This window comes from Perognathus longimembris, chromosome 19 (assembly GCF_023159225.1).
Source record: "Perognathus longimembris pacificus isolate PPM17 chromosome 19, ASM2315922v1, whole genome shotgun sequence".
Taxonomy (NCBI): Eukaryota; Metazoa; Chordata; class Mammalia; order Rodentia; family Heteromyidae; genus Perognathus; species Perognathus longimembris.
Genome location: NC_063179.1, coordinates 43,598,751 through 43,610,360, shown reverse-complemented (window position 1 = coordinate 43,610,360; position 11,610 = coordinate 43,598,751).

Sequence of the window (11,610 nt, the reverse complement as noted above, 5' to 3'; positions counted from 1 at the left end):
ACATATGTATAAAACTTCTAGAAGGAAATGATTTTTTTTCATATTCGTTTGTTAAACAATAATTTCTCAGGTTAAGCCTCAAAACAGTTACTATAGGGGAAATAATAATAAATTGTATTTTCAAGTTAAAACTCTGCCTTTGGCTTTTCAAAAGACATTATTACAAAGATGGAAGGCTGGGTATAGTAGTTTACTCCTGTCATCCTAGCTACTTTTGAGACAAAGAGCTGGAGAGCCACAGTTTGAGGTATACAGTTAGCATGACTTTATCTCAATAAATAAGACAGGCCTGGTAATTCGTGCCTATAATCCCAGATATTTGGGAAGCCAAATTGGAGAAGTAGTTCCCTGCTCCTACAACCCTTTCCCTATCAACTCCCACCTAACTCCTTTCATCCTGAAAAACCTAGTTTGAATGCCATCACCTGTAAGAACTCTTCTGTGGGGTAGTCTAGTCTCTCCATCTTTCACAGAAGATACCTTTACACTCATTATTACCCAATCTCTCCCCATTTCTTCCCCATCCCAGACTTACATCTATCACAGCCTAATGGAGGCTAAGTGAAGCCGAAGTGGCTCAAATTGAACAGCAATGAGTCCCGGATCTCCTTCCTGATTAAATTAAACCTTTCTAAATTATCTGAGATCTAGACTAAATCCATTGAAATCATAAGGCTAGGCATAATGGACTGTGCCTGTAATTCCAGCTGCTGACGAGGCAGAGACTGGGAGAGTCGTGGTTTGAGGCCATCCTAGGCAAAACAGTAAGGAGACCTTCTACCTCCACAGTGAGCGGGACGCGGTGGTTCACACCTGGGATTCCAGCTGCGCAGAGGGTAGAGGTAGGATGATGGCGTTCGGAAGCCAGACTGGGCGAAAGCGTGAGACTGCATGTGAAAATCATTCAATCAAACGGGGGCCAGGGAAGCGGCTCCGGGGACAAGAATTTGAGGTCGAACCCCAGTACCACTAAAACGCTTGAAATCCTATCTCTTGGTTTTACATTCATTTTATTGACTTGTTTGTTTGTGTTTGTTGGTTGCGAGGCTTGAACTCGGGGCCTGGGCACTGTTCCTCTGCTTTTTTGCTCAAGATACATGCTCTACGACTTGGAGCCAAAGTGCCACTTCCTGATTTCTGGTGGTTGATTGGAGATGAGTGTTGGACTTTCCTGCCTAGGCCGGCTTCGAACCACAATCCTCAGCTTTCAGCCTCCTGAGTAGCTAGGATTATAGGCATGAGCCACCAGCATGTAGTTGAAATTGTATTTCTTTCTGTCCTCTTCCATATCCATTATTTGATGAGTCTAAAATTTCCCATAGCTATTCTCTCTCTTTTTTTAAATTTCCACTGCCACTTTCAGAAATGAAATTTTAGTTGATTGTACATTGAGTTTCTTCCATGCGCCTCTTAACTTGCTCACTTCTAGTTAGAATGGTCCTGCTAGAATAGCCCTTGTCTCTGTGACCCCTTTGCTCAAAAGCCTTCAGTCCGGGATTTGGCATCAATGTTCATCATAATTCAGCACCAATCCTATCCTTCAGGTCTCCTTACTTACCTTCTACATAGAAAATCAGGCAGAAACTAAGGTTAAACCCTGGGTCAAAGTGGGCTTTTCCTCCTACAAGCCCAAATCTAAAGCTTCGCACCACCCTTAATCTAACAGGAAGAAGGCAGAGAACCCAAACACCTGCGAACAAAGAGAAATCAACGCAAGCAAGCCGGTCTGCTCTCCAGCCTCTGGAGCCAAGGAGAATAGAGTGCCACACCAAGGGCCTCCATTCTTCCCCCTCGCAGTGTTCCTGGCCTACGGATGCAGCCTGCACTTGGCATTGGTCTGCGATCTGACCTGTGTGAACTTAACTCCTCCCGGAGCCACAGGGAGCTCTGTGGTCTCCGTCACCAAGGCCCAGACTCCTTGGTGCTTCCCTTATCTGCCTACGTTCATGCCGTCGCCTCTGCCTTAACCATCTTTCCCAGTTCAACCCACGGGGACGCAATGCATCCTTCCAGAATAGACACGATGCTGCTTCCTGCTCACCTGACTGCAAGAGCCTCTCTTCTAAATTGCAATTACATACTCATCATCTTCCACCTTGCGTTATTAGCTCTGGCTTCTTGGGTACATTTATTGACTCCTCACCGATCTGACGATCCTTTATGCTGTACACCATGTCACTTACAAGGCTGGGGGTGTTAATTAAGATTCTCTGCTCCAATTTTAGACTGTAATACCAAATAAGCTTAATGATTATGTGTTGATGTGCTAAATGTTTTATGCATTAGGCTCAAGCCAAAGATTTCAGTGTGAAAGAGATCTAAAGATATGGGTTGCCTACAAGGTCGTTCTTTGCTGTCATTATTTTGGTTTAGAAAATGTAGATAACCATGTGTCCATTAGCAAGGCAATGAATAAATAAAATCTCTTATATGCACACATGAAACCTCACACTGAGTAAAAATAATGAACCAGATCTCTACGAATTCACATGAATAAATCACAAATATAACACTCAATATAAAGAGCAAGCTTTAGAATATAACTTACCATGAATGTGCATTTTAAAAACAAAGATAAAATAATATATTGTGTTCATGGATTCACAAATAAAAAGTGGTATAAAATATGAATCAAACGCGAGTTGAAAGAAGTCTGTAGTGAGAAAGAAATGACTAAAAAGTCTTTAATCTTCCTTTCTGTAGTTTTTATTTTAACAGAATGCAATAAACACAACATGGGAACCTGAGAGTTTATTATATTGCTCTTTGTGTGCTTTCCTATTTTTTAAAGCTTCTCAAAACAAAGAGAAACAAACAAAAGAGATCCTAATAGGCCCACCCTTTGTCTGCTGTCCGGCATGTTATTACACTTTATATTATACTACTGTATAAACAGGAATGGAGATGGGAGGGTCTGAAGCTGCCCTGAGTGGAAATTTGCTGAGGAACGGTCACTAGATCCTTGAAAGCAGCGATTTTCTTAATCATTTCCATTTTTTTTCCTTTAGGAGTGAATTGAAAGGGAGAAAACAAGGAAAAATGGAGGAAAAGAAATCTTTTCCTCGTGCCTGGTTACAGTGGTATAAATTTAGTGTTGCATGCAACCAAGTCTGTGTGTGTGTGTGTACAAGTGTGTATATGTATGTGTCCATGCTGTAGTCTGTGAGTAATAATAATAGCTAACAGTTTCAAGAGCTTGCTATCTATCAGGAACTCTATGCAGTGCTTTACAAAGAGCCTTGTATCCATGTAGGGAGTTTTAGCTACCAAACCCTTGTTCCAACTCAGAGTTCAAGAATAAAGGAATAAGGGGCTGGGAAGGTGGCCTAGTGGTAAAGCGCTCACCTCGTATACATGAAGCCCTGGGTTCGATTCCCCAGCACCACATACACAGAAAATGGCCAGAAGTGGCGCTGTGTCTCAAGTGGCAGCGTGCTAGCCTTGAGCAAAAGGAAGCCAGGGACAGTGCTCAGGCCCTGAGTTCAAGCCCCAGGGCTGGGAAAAAAAAAAGAATAAAGGAATATATTCATTGCATAACTAATTGGCTATCTGGGGTCCAGAAACCAAGGCAGCCTTCGGGACGCACTCATGCATATGCTCAACAGTACCAGCTAAGTCCGAAGGCTCCTCCTGTCTTTCCACCTGATTCCTTGAAATGCCAGCAGAGGCATGCCACTGGATGGGAACTGCACGCTTCCATACCCCTGTCAATGAAGAGACCTCAGCGGGCCAGCCTGTCTACTGGCACACCGTCACGGGGGAGATGGGCTCGGGATCTCTAACAGCAGGGGCAGGACAGAGACGAGGACGTGTGCGCGGCACAGGGGGTCAGATCCCTCCTCTCCACAGCCCCGGGCGTAAACGCGCTGTCTATGAGGGTGCAGGCTCCAGGCAATGGGCGGCAGACGGCATTGTAAACGGCATGCTCTCCATAGCTAAGTGGCCGGCCGTGTGGGTGGCGCGTGTCTACACCTTGCCGGACACCTGGGTGCGGAATGGAGAGGTCGGCGCGGTGGGCCACTTCGGTCTTGAGGTGATGCTCAGCTAGGTCCACCGCCCAGGCCTCCGGGCCTCCGTTCCTTCCGTTTCCCATTCCATCCTTTACTTTGTGCCTCACTGACACCATCCTTTCTTCCTCCAGGGCTCCTCCATGTGCAACACACACTGTGAGTGGCAGGTTGGACCTACCATCTTCCCGACGTGGACACCGACAAGGCTAACGATTGCCAATCATTTTTAAAACAAATTATGAAGTAAACAGAAACAAAAAAAAAACAACAACAGCAACACACATGAGCAGTTGGCACAAGTATCAAAGCCAACGGTTTTCTTAGTCATGGAGCTGGGCTTCCCCCCAATAAACGGATATGAAGGCCTGAACCAGGGGAGATGGTGGGAGGCTCCCCGGAGACGCATCTTCCCAGACTTGGGGGTTCATCCCAGGTCGTTCCCCAAGGTCATCTGCTCAAGCAGGACACGAGGCTACCCTCCAGCTCTTGTCTTCTTTTTCTGTCTCCCTTGCAGACACCACCACCACTGGAGAAGTCCAGCTGTGTGAATGGAATCGCGGGGCCCCAGGAATGACTGTCCACGTCAGGCTGGGCACACACCCAGGATCAGGGTGTGCCAGGCAGCCAGGCTTCACAGCCCACCAGAACACTCGGGGATGTGCACACAAACGTGCACACTCGTCCGCTGCTAAGTGAGTCTCGTTAGCGATGCGGATTCTGGCCAGATGCTGGTGACTCACGCCTGTAATCCTAGCTGAGATCTGAGGGAGGCTTGTGGCTCAAAGCCAGGCAGGCCAGGAAAGTTCATGAGACTTATCTCCAGCGGATCCCCAATAAGCTGCAAGTGGAGTTGTGGCTCAAGTGGCAGAAAACTAGTCTTGCGCAGTCCCTGAGTTCAAGCCCCAAGACCAGCACATACAAAAAAAAAAAAAAATGCAGATTCTGATCCAGCAGGTATGGGGTAGAGATCCAGGTTTCCTTTCTCATAAGCACGTGGGAGGATCCTGAAACTGCCCGTCTACACAGGCCGTCCTGGGAACTGCAAGGCGGAAATGGGGTTGATGTTGGCTGTAAGCCGGACACTCTGTGTGCTACACACTGGGTATGTTGGGAGACGAGGGTCAAGGAAACCTAATCGGTAGAAAAGACATCTCTCCTGGCCTGATCTGATGTTTGGCCATCACAGTGATGCGTGTCCTCTCCCCGCTCTGTATCTCAAAGCCTCCAGAGACCTGTGATGTCCTGCCATCAAGGGTGCCCACCGGCAGAGCACCTCCCCAGCCTGGGTGTGGCCAATCAGAGCCGTGACCTGGCAGGCGTGGAGGTGGGGGGCTGAGATTCTGCAATGTGAATTCAACAATATGCGCCCCTCACCCCCACCCCTGTCCCGAGCCCGGCAGAGACACAGCACTGTGGGGAAGCGTCTGGCCTTCTCTACATCCTCCCATTCAGCCCCGTGTCCCTGCGTGGCTGGAGCCCAGCCTGTCCTCCTAGCTCTGCTTGGTGCAAGGTGTTAAGGTCAATCCAGCAGCAGAAGATGGGGCGGTTTTAATGTGAGAATATTGACAGGTTTGTACAAGATCAGCAGCGCATCTTCCTTGCCCTCCGTCTGAGTGCCTCTTCTGCAAGACATGAAGAAGAAGAGGAGGAGGAGGAGGAGGATAAGAAGAAGAAGAGGAGGAGGAGGAAGAAGAGGAGAAGGAGAAGGAGGAGGAGGAGGAGGAGGAGGAGGAGGAGGATAAGAAGAGGAAGAGGAGGAGGGGGAGGAGGAGGAGAAGAAGAGGAGGAAGAGGAGGGGGAGGAGGAGGAGGAGGAGGAGGAGGAGCAGAAGGAGGAGGAGGAGGAGGAGAAGGAGGAGGAGGAGGAGGAGGAGGTGGAGGAGGAGGAGGAGGAGGAGGAGGAGGAGGAGGAGAAGTATGGGGATTTGGCTCTGAGAACATATTCACTGTCCACCTTTAAATTGGGGCTATCTGTTTAGTGCTGGGGGTGACCCCACCCAGAGCTTCGTGTGAAGCACGCGCCACAGCCCAGCGCCACAGCCCAGCGCCACAGCCCAGCGCCACGAGCGAGCCCGGCCACTGGCGTCTTTGGAAGAAGCGAGTACAGCTACCGCGGGAGTCACCACTTCACACTGATCACGGTGCCCGTCCACTCCCCGCCCCCCCCCCCACCTTGCACAGCCCGGCTTTCTCAGGTGCTTTTGGCCTAACAAATGGAAAGCTAGAGAGATCAGAAGTTCACACGGACGCAGCTAAGCCTCCGGCCCCGAGGCAGGCAGGAGGGGCTTGCGGGGAAGACGATGCCAGCACCGCCCAGTGCAGAAGAAAGCGCGGCCCTGCCTATGGGCCCGTCCCGCTGAGAGGCTTCACAGGAGTTAACACACCGTGGACAGAAGCGCTGGGGTGAGGGGGACATCTTTCATCTCCGATCCTCTCCTTGACAACAAAAAAACTAGGGTGGGCCTATTTGCATAACAGAAGAAAGGGACAGACTGGCACTGCAGAAGGGGCCCAGGACACCTGTCAGAAGCATTACAAAGCAAGATGGTCGCACAGACTGGGAAACGCCTTTCACAATAGGAAACGCTGGCCTGTAGGTATCGACAGCAAGGCCACCGTGAGGCGGGTCCCACCGGGGCGCTCTTGCCATGGGGCTGACTCAGTCCACTCAGCACCCGGAAACCCTCTTTCTCTGCTCCTCATCTCCTCCATTTCCAGCACCTCCAGGCTGCTAGCTCCTTTCAGACAGCGCCCGGAAGGACCCCCGTCGAAGAAGGCAGAGCAGGGAACGCAGGGGCTCAGCGAACTGTTTGAACGTTGACCGAGGGCAACACACGTCTTTGTGTGTGTGTGTGTGTGTGTGTGTGTGTGTGTGTGTGTGTGTGTGTATTGTATTGGCTCCGGGCCATGGCTCTAGTGGTTGAGTAGGCCCCAGACATGTGACCTTCAGAAGAGACAAGGAATGGGAAGCAATCGGCCAGCCCCGGGGGAGGGGCGGCAGCGTGGAGGGATGGAAAGGGATGCGCTGTGTGAGTGGCAGCTAGGTCCTTCCCATCCCCCGCTCTCGCGCAGCTCACGCCCATCCAGTGTGAGCTTGGGCGGTGTGAGCTTCCCAGACCTGCCTGCCAGCGTTCCAGGCCAAGAAAATAGGCTGAGGGTTGTTTTTGTTGTTGTTGTTGTTGTTATGGTTATTCTTATTGCTCTCTCTCTCTCTCTCTCTCTCTTCCTCTCTTCCTCTCTCTTCCTCTCCAAGATGGACCAGTCTCAGAGTTTCTGCATGTAAGAAATGCTGTTTATTTCAGAGGAAACACCACGTGGACGTCTAAAGAAACGTAAACGTCGAGACACGTCCTCCGTAGGAGTTTGCAGTCCAATTCTCCATTGTAGAAAGAATGAGCCTCGACGAGGCCTCCGAACTCAAGTCCAAGCCCGCCGGTCTCTCCCGTCTCTTCTCGACTAGCGCGATCCAAAGGCGCTGCGAAGTGCAGTGCGGCTTGCGTGTATCACTGACGCGTATCCGCCGCCTTCAGGGGGCTGCTGTGCCCCGTTCCCACGCAGGGCTCCGGGTCCCTGGCCCCTGGGAGGAGTGGGCACGAGTGTGTACAAAGTGAGGACGGCGAGACGGGGAGCCGAGGGTTGATGTCCGCCACGCGCTCCGACCACCAGCGAATCTGGCTGGCTCTCCCTCCAAAATGCACCCGGGAACCCGGCCCTCCTCCCCCACCTTCGCGGCCGCCACCCCCGTCCCAGCCCCCTCCGTCTGTCATCCACATCTCTCCTTCCTGGTCTCCCAGTTCCCTGCCCTCCAGTCCTCTGGAAGGACAGCGCCAATCCTGCGCCTCCCTTCCTCAGAACCCACCGTGGCTTGGGGTGGCGGCACACGGTGCTACAGGATAAGATCCTGTGCCACTCTGAATCCCAGGCGACCCCTGGAGCTCCCCTCCCGTGAGGTGCCCGCTCCGTGGATTCTCCGCCCTCACTCTTCTTCCCGCGCTGGGCATGGCTGGGATGCCCTCCCCAGATACAAGAGAACCTGTGAGCCACGTAATAACACCTTCTCCTGGAGACTTGCCCTAGGTCCCACTGCAAACCGGCCTGCCCACCCGCGATCCAGCGTCTCCACCCCGCACGGTGGCTCCCACGGGGCAGAATCCTCACGCTGCACTCCTCACTTAGGAGGTTCCCCCTCCCCACCAAGGCACATTTCCCAAAGGCAGAGTTCTTCTATCTGACTGGTTCGTTGCTAGGTCTGCAAAGCCTGGATCCGATCCCTGCCACCTAGCAGTCACTCAAGAAATACCTTTTGACCGAATGGAGGGGTGAGGGCCAAGGCTGGCAGCCTGCACTTCCTTCCTCAGGGCAGAGGGCTCTGTACGCCCTCCACCGCCGCCACCCCGCCTCCTCCCTGCGCTGCAAAGCCGAGAACGGAGTGAGCACCCGGGTTAATCGACCTCCCCGCCCCCCCGCACCTCTGCCCCCACCGCAGTGAATCCTCACCGGTTTGCTTTGGGCTTTATTTTTTAAGTCCCTTGGGCTAGATTGGAAAATGCCAATGTTTTCCCCAAATATGCCATGTGAAGAGGTTCAGGGACCTCTGTAGCACCCAGAAATGAAGAATTTCTGACCCAGATGTTCGCCCATATTTGCTTTGCCTATCTGCCTTTGAAATCAAATTTTTTGACTGCTCTAAAAATAGAAGCCATATCCAGAAAGAAATTGCAGAGCTGTTACAGCCAGAAGCAAAGTGAAATAGGTTAGAGTTCATCCTCCCACCTCCAGACCGCGGTGAACTCCCCCCTTCCCAGGAAAACTCCACTGCAGCGGGGCGGGGAGGAGGTCAGTACCTTGCATGCTAAAGTTCTTCCTTATAGCTCTCGCTAACCCCTCCTGCTGTAATAGGAACCAGATTTCAGGCCAAGCAGAGTAGTGCATGCCTATAATTCCAACACTCAGGTGGTTGAGGCAGGAGAATCAAGACCAGTTTGAGGCCAACTTGGATTAGATAGTGAGACCCTGTCTCAAAATAAAAGCAAAACAGAAACATGGTTTCTAGGATCAGATCTCTTGAGAAAGCAACGAACCAAGTGCTTATCTTGAAAACATTCGGATGCCTCCATGTCTTCTTCCAGGTCCTTTCAGGAAAAACAAAGTCTTCGCCTTTGCTTAGAAAGGCTGGAGGTCCAGCCTGAACTAGCCGAGGGAAAGGTTGGGAAAGACCCAGAGGAGCAAGGGCTGAAGGGAAAGGAGAGACTGGGGGGCTCCTGTCGACCCTCAGGGAGGGGCAGCAGTTTCCAACGAGTCATCTTCACGGCCTGGATATGTGGCAGGTGATGATGGAAAAACAAAGCAGGGAGTTTTCCACCAGCTTCCTCACAAGTCGATGTCCGGGGCACAGGGCTCTCCTGCCCACTGGCTATCAGGAAAGCTCACTTTCCGTTTGGGGACAGTGGATCAGCTGGTCATCTCCAGCTAGACGTTGGGCCAATGGGCAGAGACGATGGATCCGTCACGGTCCTCACAATCTCAGCTCTTCCTAGGCCATAGTCTTAAAGCCTTGGAAGTGCTTCACAAACTAAACCCACAGAGCTCATTTTTCTGAAGCAGAATAATAAAACTCCCTAGACCAGAACTAAAACCACCCCAGAATTCCTGAAATCAAATAAAAACATGACAGGCTGTGTCCTCCCAAAGTGAATCGCTTCATTAGGCAATGAAAAGCGGACGAGAATAACGCAGAGCTTATATTAAAATCTGACCAGAAAGTCTGGACAGAAATTACTCCATTAATAGTTTGGTGGTGGTGGTGGTGGTGGTTGTTTTTTCTCTTCAAGTTGCAGTTTATTTGTAAGGAGATAACCGACAGCCTTTGATAAATTGTGAAAACTTTCTAAAAGAACCAGAAGTGCACAATCGATAAAACAGAGGAAAAGCACAGTAACGTTCCTAAAGAAATGGGAGTCGGTTATTAATCACTAGTATCCGTCTCTTGCCACTGGAGCTAGTTGCAGACCTTAACTAGTCTCACCTCTCCCCACCCCCTCCATGCTTACTGAGTTCCAGCCTTTTCCCCAACTACCCCAAAGGAAGGCTACCTGAGAGGATTCATTCCCTCAAAAAACAACACACGACTAATGGAAAAGTCTCTAGCTCCCCAACTCTCTGCCTTTGTTCAGAGTTCTATAACAGCATGTGAGAGACTGGGTAACTGGAGCAACAGAAATGGATCCCTCCTACTTCTCAAAGCTGTGGGTCCAGTATGACAGCGCTAGGAGATCTGATGTTGGGTGATACTCTGCCTCATGGTGTTCAGCTGACCACATGTCCACTGCGGCTTTGGCTGGAGATCAGAAACCAGAAGCGGATGGTCTGGTGTCTCTTCTTTGGGGCACCAATCTCATAGAAGGACTCTACCCTCATGACCGCATTACCTCCCCCAATCCTCATCGCCAGATACCTTGGGATCAGAGTTCCAGTATATCCATTTGGGGGAGATGTACACAATTCATAACATCTGATTTTACTTTGTAGTAAGCTGCCCTCAGCTTCAAAGGTTACATGTTGCATACATTTCAGGACCCCAAACTCTTGAGGAATGATATTAATAATCATAAAGAAGTCAAATAATCCTTTGAAGAAGGTTGAATAACTTGGCCAAGCAAAACATATTAAAATATTCCATCCCTTCCCCTCTGACTTTAATTTCTCATGGCAGGGAGGTTATAATTGGACACACTTTTCATGTGTGTGGTTTTGGGGTTTGTTTGTTGTTGCTGTTGTTGTTTTGGCCAGTCCTGGGGCTTGGACTCAGGGCCTGAGCACTGTCCCTGGCTTCTTCCCGCTCAAGGCTAGCACTCTACCACCTGAACCACAGCGCCTCTTCTGGCATTCTCTATATATGTGGTGCTGAGGAATTGAGCCCAGGGCTTCGTGTATGCGAGGCGAGCACTCTACCAATAGGCCATATTCCCAGCCCCCTGAACACACTTTTCATAACCACATCCTTTTCCTTTCTGTTGGTTTTTTTGCTGCCCAGACTGATTGCTGTAGAATAACATTGTTACTCTAAACAGTGATGTGAGGAAGGAAAAACGACGACACTTGGAATATATTATAATTTAACCAAGTTGATAGATGTTTAGAAGGGGACTTTTTGAGTCCCAACTCACAAGGGATAATAATTTCTATATTCTTTCAAGTTACTCCATGGAGTCTCCAATGATACACTACCAAGTAGGGATGGTACACTCCGAATTTGGATTTAATTTTGGCAGCATCGGTTTGGTCTGAGGCAGAAACATCCGGACATGCCTGTGGCATCCGGAAGTAGATTTTAAACAACTCACCATACAGATGTGGGACCCTGTGGGGAGGGTTCAGGCCAACAGATGAGTCATCTTGTTGACAACATCACTCAGGGAGACCTTTGGGATGGCCACACCCTTGCCCAGATGCTCTATTTGGCTGGAGTAACTGATACTCAGGATACAGATGAGATCATCTTCAGGTTGTAACACGGAGGTCAGCTCTCTCTCCTAAACCACCATGGGATTGTGCGTGGAGGTAAATCTGATTTCTCTGGCCACAAAGAGGTGAGGAGAATG